Genomic DNA, 9343 nt, shown 5'->3' with positions numbered 1-9343 from the left:
GCCGAGGGTGACAGTGGGGAGTGGTTGAGGCCTGGGCTATGGCCCAAATGCATGACAAGAACCTTTTTAACACCTTAAGTAGCTTGATTTGACTAGAATGCATGAGTATCATGCACGGGTTAACTTGTATATATATATATATATAATACATGCTCCTTTCTCGCTGCTCCTCTTCTGTCTCCCCCCTCTACCAATCCCTTCACTGGCTCCCCTTCCCCTACAGAATCCTGTTTAAGCTCCTCACTCTTACATACAAGGCCCTCGCCAACTCCACAGCACCCTACATCTTCTCCCTCCTCTCTATTCATGCTCCATACCGCCCTCTCCGATCGGCCGATGACCGTCGCCTCTCTTCCCCCCTGATCACCTCCTCCCACGCGCGTATCCAAGACTTCGCCCTCGCTTCCCCCCTCCACTGGAACAAGCTCCCTTCCTCCATCAGAAGTTCCCCTAATCTGTCCAGTTTCAAACGGGCTTTAAAAACCCACATTTTTCTTAAAGCCTTCCAGTCTCCAACTTAACTTTCTACCTTTTCTTCTGACTCTTCCCCTTCATTCCCCTTCCCTTACCCTTATCCTCCATTCCTCCTTCTCTCCCCCGTGTCTCTCTGTCTGTCTACCGCACCCCTTAGATTGTACACTCCTTTGAGCAGGGTCTTCTCTCCTCTTGTCTTCACCACTTTTAACTCTGCTCGCCAGCTACCTAGCCCTCCTCCTCGAGGACCCTCTTCCCCCCGTCCCCTCTCGCTCCCTCCTCTTCCCCCTGGGGGTCTCCCTTTCGTCCGTGCCCTCCCTCTTAGGTGACGCTGTTGGCGGACCTTCCCCTCTCCCCTCCCCCGCCTCTGTAGCTGTGCCTTGAGCTCACTGAGTTACTGTGATTATTGTTTACTGTACTGTGCTGTCTCACCTCGTATTGTAATTTCGTTTGTCCCTGTCAGGGGCGGATCTAGAAAATTGCTATACCCCGGGCGGTTTAGGCCCCGCCCCCTTTCTGACATCTAAGGCTGCCGGCGGCTGCACACTATGTGTGTTTAAAACACAATCAGAGCAGCCGGGCAGCACACTGTCACTGCCAAACGGACCTGCACATACTGTGCAGCCGTCGTCAGCAAGTCCCTGCTAGGGGGGGCGATTGCCCCGATCACCCCCCCCCCCCCCTGGATCCACCACTGATCCCTGTTCGGTGCTACGGACACCTAGTGGCGCAGCATAAATAAAAATTATTAATAATAATAATAATAATAATATAATCACTTTTTTTTATATACATATATAGAGGCCCCCTTAACTTACCTTAAGTCCGATCCCCTTCTCTTATTTTGAGTCTCTTCTGCGGTCCTCCGTGCTGTGCTTGCAGTGAATGTTGGGCGTAACCTTACGCCCAACATTCACTGCGAGCACAGCACGGAAGAGGGGACCAGGGATGGAGCCGGATCGCCAGCTGACATGAAGGTAAGTATTTTCTTCTTTTTTTTTCTTTTTTTGCAGGATTTTTTTTTTAGCGCTCCCTCGAACGGGCCACCTTGCCCGCAGGGCCCCCGGGTACCTTCCCATTGTGCCCAATGGAAGAGACGGCCCTGTTCCTACCTATACACTTGTATGTATATCATACTTGCTGGCCGGGAGGGGGTCGTCGAGAGGGCGTGGCCATGCGCTGCACCCCGTCAGGCCCCGCCCCTGTCAATCTTAGACATTTTCAGCCAATCGCAGCAGAGGGCGGGACCACGATGCCACGTTTAGCCCCACCCTCTTCAACAACGGAGATAGCTGCATCTGGGATGTTTGCCTGCTTTCTCTGGAGTCTGGGAGTACTCCCAAAAATTTGGGAGTCTCCTGGACATTCCAGGAGAGTAGGCAACTATGATGTATGTCTGTACTGTACTTTATTTTATACACCATAATATATCATATAAGGCATTGTTATATAGTATTACCATATAATACACTATTCAGGGGCGCACGCAGGATAGTCAGGGGGGAGTTTCCCCCCCTGACCCCCCCCAAAAAAAATAAACACGAGTGCGAGCTGCTGCGCATGCGCAGCAACTCCGTATCGGCAGTGCTGTCCTATACAGCAGTCGCGGCGCTGTCAAAGAAGCGTCCGCCGCGGACGCTTCTTTGACAGCGCCGCGGCTGCTGTATATGATAGTGCCACTACGGCGGCCACTTAGTTAGCGCGGGGGGGGGGGGTTTCTGGAGACTCAGAAAACCCCCCTGCGTGTGCCACTGACTATTATATAATATATAAATACATCATTATATATTATGTGCCATACAATACGCCATTATATATTATGTACCATATAAGACATCGTTATATATTATGTACCATATAATACACCATTATATAATATAAACCATATTATACACCATTTATATATTATGTACTATATAATTTTACATGTCCCTTAACCTACCCTCTGTAATTCCATCTGAGCTGAAGGATCTTGAGAGAAGCTGGTGTCAAATGTACCAGACAAATGTTGACGTATTGTCACGAGCCGTGGCGGTACTCACAGCCGCCGCGGCTCGCTTCCTGCTCCCTCCGACGTCCCAGCCGTCACCATGATGACCGGGACGTCACTTCCTGGATTCGGGCCGGCATTTGCCAGGGTAACGGCCGGACGCCGAAAGTGATCTCTATGCGCTCCGGCAGGCTGTATAGCTGGGCGCGTGCGCTGAACCTCCCCGCAGCCTATGGGCTGACTACCAGGACATATTATGTCATTAACCTACACCTGAGTGTAGGTCCTGGGGCAAGCTCTGATTCGTTTGGCAGCATGGCAGGCAATTAGCCTGCACGTGTGTACTCTGGCCCTGATTGGTCTGCCTGGGTATTTAGGGCAGTGAGGTCTGCAGCCTCACTGCCGGTTATAGTTTCGCTGCCACAGTCCTGCTGACCTGCTTGTTTCCTGTACCTGCCCTTGTTCCTGTCCCTGTCCTGTGGACACTCTACTGGATTTCCTGTGTATGACCCCTTGCCTGGATTTGGACCCTGCCTGTTTGCTTGTGACCCTGACCTTCCTGCCTGTATCTGGACCTTGCTACCGTGCCTGTGACCCTTGACCTCAGCTTGTGTATTGGATTCCCTGTCTGCTGCCGGCCCTCGACCCTTGCCTGGACTTCACTCCGCTTTCCCGGGTTCTCCCTAGTCGGTACGCACTTCACGACCCTCTGCTAGTCTGCGGGCAATTCTGTCCCCACCACTAGGGGCTCCAGTGAACACCCGACTGCCAGAGCAGACACCGGGTTGTGTTGTACCGGCTAGAGGGGTTCCTAACACGTATAAGACATTCTTGATTACTATATCCTCATCTCTATTTCTGTCTCATCTCTGTGAAATTGGTGCTTTAGTCAAATTATGTAACTGCAATTTGTCAGCAATGGTTTTTACCGGTGTTAAAACTATTGATTAGCGAAGTAGATATTTAGACACCATTCTAGCCTGATTCTCGTTATCCCTGACACAGCACATGTGTATTCCTTTTCATTAGACGACCATTTAGCTCAGATGCAGTTTTTATCTAAATCAGCCTCACCATATCTTAGCAGTCAGTCTAAGGGGGCAGACATGGTGTATGCCTCACTAAGGGGCCAATTAGATTCCTGCAGATGTTTCATCAGACCCTCACGTGACGATGTTCAGTACCTACAACACCGACGGGACATGATAAGCCCATCCTGCCGGCGCTGGCACTGTGCTCCCATGGGCAGAGCAGGGATTGGAATAAGTGCAGCAGTAGGGGGAGTGCGGCATGTGCAAACTCCGGCAAGGGGTACTGGAGACCCCAGCACCAGCCATGTCCCACTCAGTGTTTCACAGTTGAACAATTAACAACATCCAAGGACAACCAGACACAATCTTCTGCTGCAGCCTGACACTGCACTTCTTATCTCAAGATGAAGTAACTTGCTAATGTTATCTTTAGTTTCTTTCTCTGTTTCCTTTGTCTATATCCTTTAGTCTCCTGTCAGTTATTCTCAATTTACTACAATGTTGTACAAATTGTTTTTCTTACTATCCCTACATGGCATTATCCAGGCATGACACCACTTTATCTACTACCCAGCGTTGGACTGGCCCCTCGGGGTATTCCCTGGTGGACCCTGACGCTTGATAGCCCCGCCGGATTCGTTGGTGTTGCGGAGCAGCAGTGGACCGCTCGTCCCAAGTGATTTTACTTACAGAGAGTCGAGACGCGTCTCTCTGCATATTGTTGTTGCCGGCAAGGACGTGTCGCGTGGAAGAAGACCCGCCCACGGACGAGGAGTTGCCGCCCAGAGGAGCAGGACGAAAGACTCCATCACCCGACCCCCCCCTCCCCCGACTCGCGGCACCCCCTCCCCCCCGCGACTCGTGTGGGGGGGGGCATGCCGCGAGTCGGGGGAGGGGGGTCGGGTGCCGCGAATCGGGTCCCGGCAGCCTCTTCTCCTCTCAGTGTCTCAGTGATAGAGAGAGGAGGAGAGGCTGCCGGGACCCGACCAGCGATCACGTGACTTTTTTTTTAAAATCTGGACTGACCGAGGAGGAGCAGCGCGCCGGAGAAGAAAGGCAATAGAAAGGTAAGTAAAACAACGGAGGGACAGAGGTGGTGATGGTGAAGGGGCACAGAAGTGGTGATGGGCACAGAAGTGGTGATGGTGATGGGCACAGAGGTGGTGATGGACACAGAGGTGGTGATGGTGAAGGGCACAGAGATGCTGATTGGCACAGAAGTGGTGATGGTTAAGGGCACAGAGGTGGTGATGGTGAAGGGGCACAGAATTGGTGATAGTGATTGGCACAAAGGTGGTGATGGTGAAGGGCACAGAGGTGGTGATGGTGAAGGGGCACAGAATTGGTGATGGGCACAGAGGTGGTGGTGGGCGCAGAGGTGGTGATGGTGAAGGGCACAGAGGTGGTGATGGTGAAGGGCACAGAGGTGGTGATGGTGAAGGGCGCAGAGGTGGTGATGGTGAAGGGCACAGAGGTGGTGATGGTGAAGGGCACAGAGGTGGTGATGGTGAAGGGCACAGAGATGGTGATTGGCACAGAAGTGGTGATGGTGATTGGCAGAGAAGTGGTGATGGTGAAGGGCACAGAGGTAGTGATGGTGAAGGGGCACAGAATTGGTGATGGTGATTGGCACAGAGGTGGTGATGGTGATTGGCACAGAGGTGGTGATGGTGAAGGGAACAGAGGTGGTGATGGTGAAGAGGCACAGAGGTGGTGATGGGCACAGAGGTGGTGATGGTGATTGGCACAGAAGTGGTGATGGTGAAGGGCACAGAGGTGGTGATGGTGAAGAGGCACAGAGGTGGTGATGGTGATTGGCACAGAAGTGGTGATGGTGAAGGGCACAGAGGTGGTGATGGGCACAGAGATAGTGATTGGCACAGAGGTGGTGATGGTGATTGGCACAGAGGTGGTGATGGTGATGGGCACAGAGCTGATGGTGAAAGGGCACATGTGATATTGTGAAGGGGCAAAAGTGACAATGAAGGGGCACAGTGTGATGATAGAGGGACAAAAGTGACAAGAGCACATATTTGGATTTATGCGTATTATTTTTGCAAACAACTTAAAGTAAGTATTTCTGCCCTGACTTCATTATTTATTAAGTTGTTTTGACCCAACTACTTAAAAAAACGGGACTGCTTGGTAATTATTTAGGGGTGCCTTTTTCTGCAGCAGGGTGGCCTTGCTCTTTTCACATGTTAGGTACGCCCCCAAAGATGCAAGCCACGCCCTCACCTCCTTTTGCTGCGCGGCGGCACATGCTTTCACTTCTACGTAACTATAGGGGTATATGGTAGGCTGCAAAAATATAGTGCTATGGATTGTTTCAGGGAGGGGGCCCAAAAACAGTATCCTGCCTAGGGCCCTATGAGGTCTAAATCCGGCTCTGGCTCTCACAAAAGTGACCAATGATCTACTTACTGCAAAATCTAATGGTAATTTTTCCATACTCATTCTCCTAGACCTCTCTGCTGCTTTTGATACTGTTGATCAGCCTCTTCTACACATATTATGTCTAATTTGTATGTCCTTATTTATGTATGTACTGTTTTCCCTACTGTACGGCGCTGCAGAGCACTGTGGCGCCTTACAAATCTACGATAATAACAATAAATCATCAGTTAGTACTATAAAGCTGTAGTACAGGATTAAATTACCACACATTACTGTGAGATACATGTGTCTGTGTGACATAATTCATAGCAGAGTACAGAGGTGATTTTAGCTATAAAGACAGTCACTGAGTTTTTGCTTTTGATTGATTTCTACAATGCTACAACTGCTGGCTGGATGATCTTGTTGACGCAGGATCTTCTGGTCATCGTTCCTGTCATGTATCAGTGAGTGAGGTGGAGACGTGATGGGGATCTGGGTCCTGCTAAATCCTCCTGACACACGGGGATGGCTGCTGTATGTCACACGCTCTCCGGGTGTATTCTTCACTACTGTGTACTGAGAGAGATATTAATAAAAAGGTAAATTGACCATTTTGGTTGTTTTTTTAAGGGGTTAATTGTGCAAATATTACAACAGTGTATTTTACAGTGGATCCCAAACTTTTTCAGTTCAAGGCACCTTTAGGGTCTCCATAATTTTTCAAGGCACCCCTAAGCCAAAATAATTACCAAGTAGTCCTTGGCTTTGCTTATCACTGACCCTGGCCAAGGCACCCCTGTGAGATTGCCAAGGCACCCCAGGGTGCCTAGTCGCACAGTTTGGAAATCACTGCCCTATCCTATGTAACCATTTTCTATATACAGGACAGTATACATTACTTTCCTCTCATGGGTAAGATATTATGGATGCTATGGAATATTCAAGAAAAAGAACTCAGTGGTAATAATTTGTTATTTTACTTTTCACTCCATGGCCAAGTACCCGAATAATATATGAACAGAGGGTGGGTTGGAGATGGTTACAAGAGAAAGACTTCATTGAACAATTGTATGAAGGATATCCTTTCTAAACTGAACATATGCAGAAGATAATGTCTTATACAAAGCAGGATGACCATCCTGCTTTGCATAAATCCTCTGTTGAAGCCTGGGCCCTGCACGTTCAGGAGGTTGGCAATGATCTTGTAGAATGTGTCATTATTACTTCTGGCTCCTTATGTTCATTCTCCTTGTAGACCTTCACAATCATATCTTGCAATAGTCTATCCTATAGGAAGAACAAACAGTTGGTCCGTTTTCCTGATTTATTTTGTTCTGGAAATAAATACAGAAAATGGCCTGATTAGGGTATGTAACTGCTTTTCCTATTACTGGTTGGTTGTAGACAAAAGATTCTTTACACCACAAGGCATGTAATTCTCCATCTCAATGGGAAGACAGGCAGAACACTTAAGTGAAACCTGTTTTAATGGGTTCAGACATTTGAACTTTTTGTCACGTTAGTAATACTGAAGACTGACTGGTATTGGCACAACTAGATTGGAAGGCATGGAGTCTAACAACACCTCCAGTATTCACCAGGCACCCCCGCAAGGAGGTATGGGATTGGCTGCGTGAGGTGTCCAGGTCGCGGCTCTCCCAACTAGTCACCAGTGCAATGGAGCACACACATGATGGCAGGTTAGCGAGTGCAAAAGGAATTTCCTTTTGAGGTACAAAAGGAAATTGCAAGGAGAATGGTCAGAGAAAGCCGAGGTCAGGAACTTGTTGAACTAGAGTTACAGAATCACAAAGCCAAGGGATAGTCAGCAAACAAGTCAAAAGTCAGCAATGGAAATGAGCAAACAGGAACAGGACACTGGAACGCTGAAGACTGGAGAACCAATACTTTGGCACCAGATTGTTGGGAAGAGGTGCCAGATATACCCTAACATGTCCCCTGACAGGTGAAGGGAGATTTTGGTGGTAAGATGTACCTGACTGCTGACATGTTGGAGGAGAGAGGAGTCTTGTTGCCTAACAACGGGACGCGGACCTACTGCGCATGCGCATGCTGTGGTACCCGGCATCAGAGAGGCAGGCGTCCGTGCCCGGCACGTATGCACAGTGCGGGGACGGCACCTGACACTTTTAACGCTATATTAAGATCTCAAGGTGTCACAAAAGGTTTGATACAAGGTCTGATTCCTTTAACTACCTGAAAGAATAACATAATGGGGGGAATTCAATTGGCGACGATGCGCCGCACACATTGTCTGCAATTACGGTAGAAATCTCCGCTCATTTTTGCTCGCACCCCATAGAGTCGAGCTTTCTGTGAAATCTGCACTGCAAAGTGTCTCTGGAATGCCCTTGAGACACTTCGTGGCTAACTGAATTCCCCCCAATAACTTTATCTGATGCCAGAAAAATTCTACTTGATAATACTTGAACGTTAAGGGTTTTGAGAGCAAGACCTATGTACAGTTCATCCTGAAGAAAGTCCAGAATCTGTGAAATGATAGTAGAATCAGGATCCAACAACTTAGCTGTGCACCAGATAATGAATGTATTCCAAATCCTTTATGAAGTAAATTAAGATTTTTGCTTTCTAGCTTTGAGGAATACTTCAATTACTTTATCTGAGCATTTGGATTGGATGTAGCATCAGTCCTTGATGTAGAAGATCTGACCAAGGACAAGGCTGTTCCAGGAGCATTCTCCAAGCCACAGCAAACCAAAGGTAGCATGGCCAAAGTGGCAGTACTGCTGTGACTTTCACTGCTTCTCTCTTTATCTTTCGCAGAGAAGAGAGAGAGAGAGAGAGAGAGAGAGAGAGAGGAAAAAGGAGGGAGCACATACTATAGTTAGAAGGTCTATGGAATTGATAGTGCATATATTCCCCTGGTTCTGATGTCCCTGTGATGGGAATAAAATTGAGTTATCTTGCTGTTTAAGTGTCAGGCGCCGCTCGTAACTCCTAGGGCGGCCGCCTGTACTTCTGCAGTAGCGCGTCTGGTTGCTAGGCTCGGCCGCTAGCTACAAGTCTCAAAAGCGTTCCCGTTGCTAGGCAACGGGACGCTACTCTTGGAAAGCGCCATGACGCTAAAATATGACAGTGCGGTGGCGCTGAATCCTTATTGGCAATCAGTAGTATTTAAACCTCTCCTGGTCCCATCACCAGTGCCAGAGTTTCAGGTCCATTCCTGTCTCCAGCGTTTTCCCTCAGTGTCCCTGTTACTGCCTGTCTCTTGATTTATTGCCTGTCTCCTGATTATTGCCTATCTGCCTGTGACCTTTTTGACCCAGATTGCCTTTGACTACCCCTGTGGATCTCCCTTTGTACCGCGCTGCCAGAACGCTACCGACTCGGCTTGACTCACCATCCCTTTGGATTCTCCTTGTGTACCTGCCTTGCCCGCACCGTTGCCGAACCGGCCTGTCTGACAATTCTTCTCGTGCTTCGCTAT

The sequence above is a fragment of the Mixophyes fleayi genome, chromosome 4 (genome assembly GCF_038048845.1).
Source record: "Mixophyes fleayi isolate aMixFle1 chromosome 4, aMixFle1.hap1, whole genome shotgun sequence".
Classification (NCBI taxonomy): Eukaryota; Metazoa; Chordata; class Amphibia; order Anura; family Limnodynastidae; genus Mixophyes; species Mixophyes fleayi.
Note: the sequence above shows the minus strand (reverse complement) of the source record.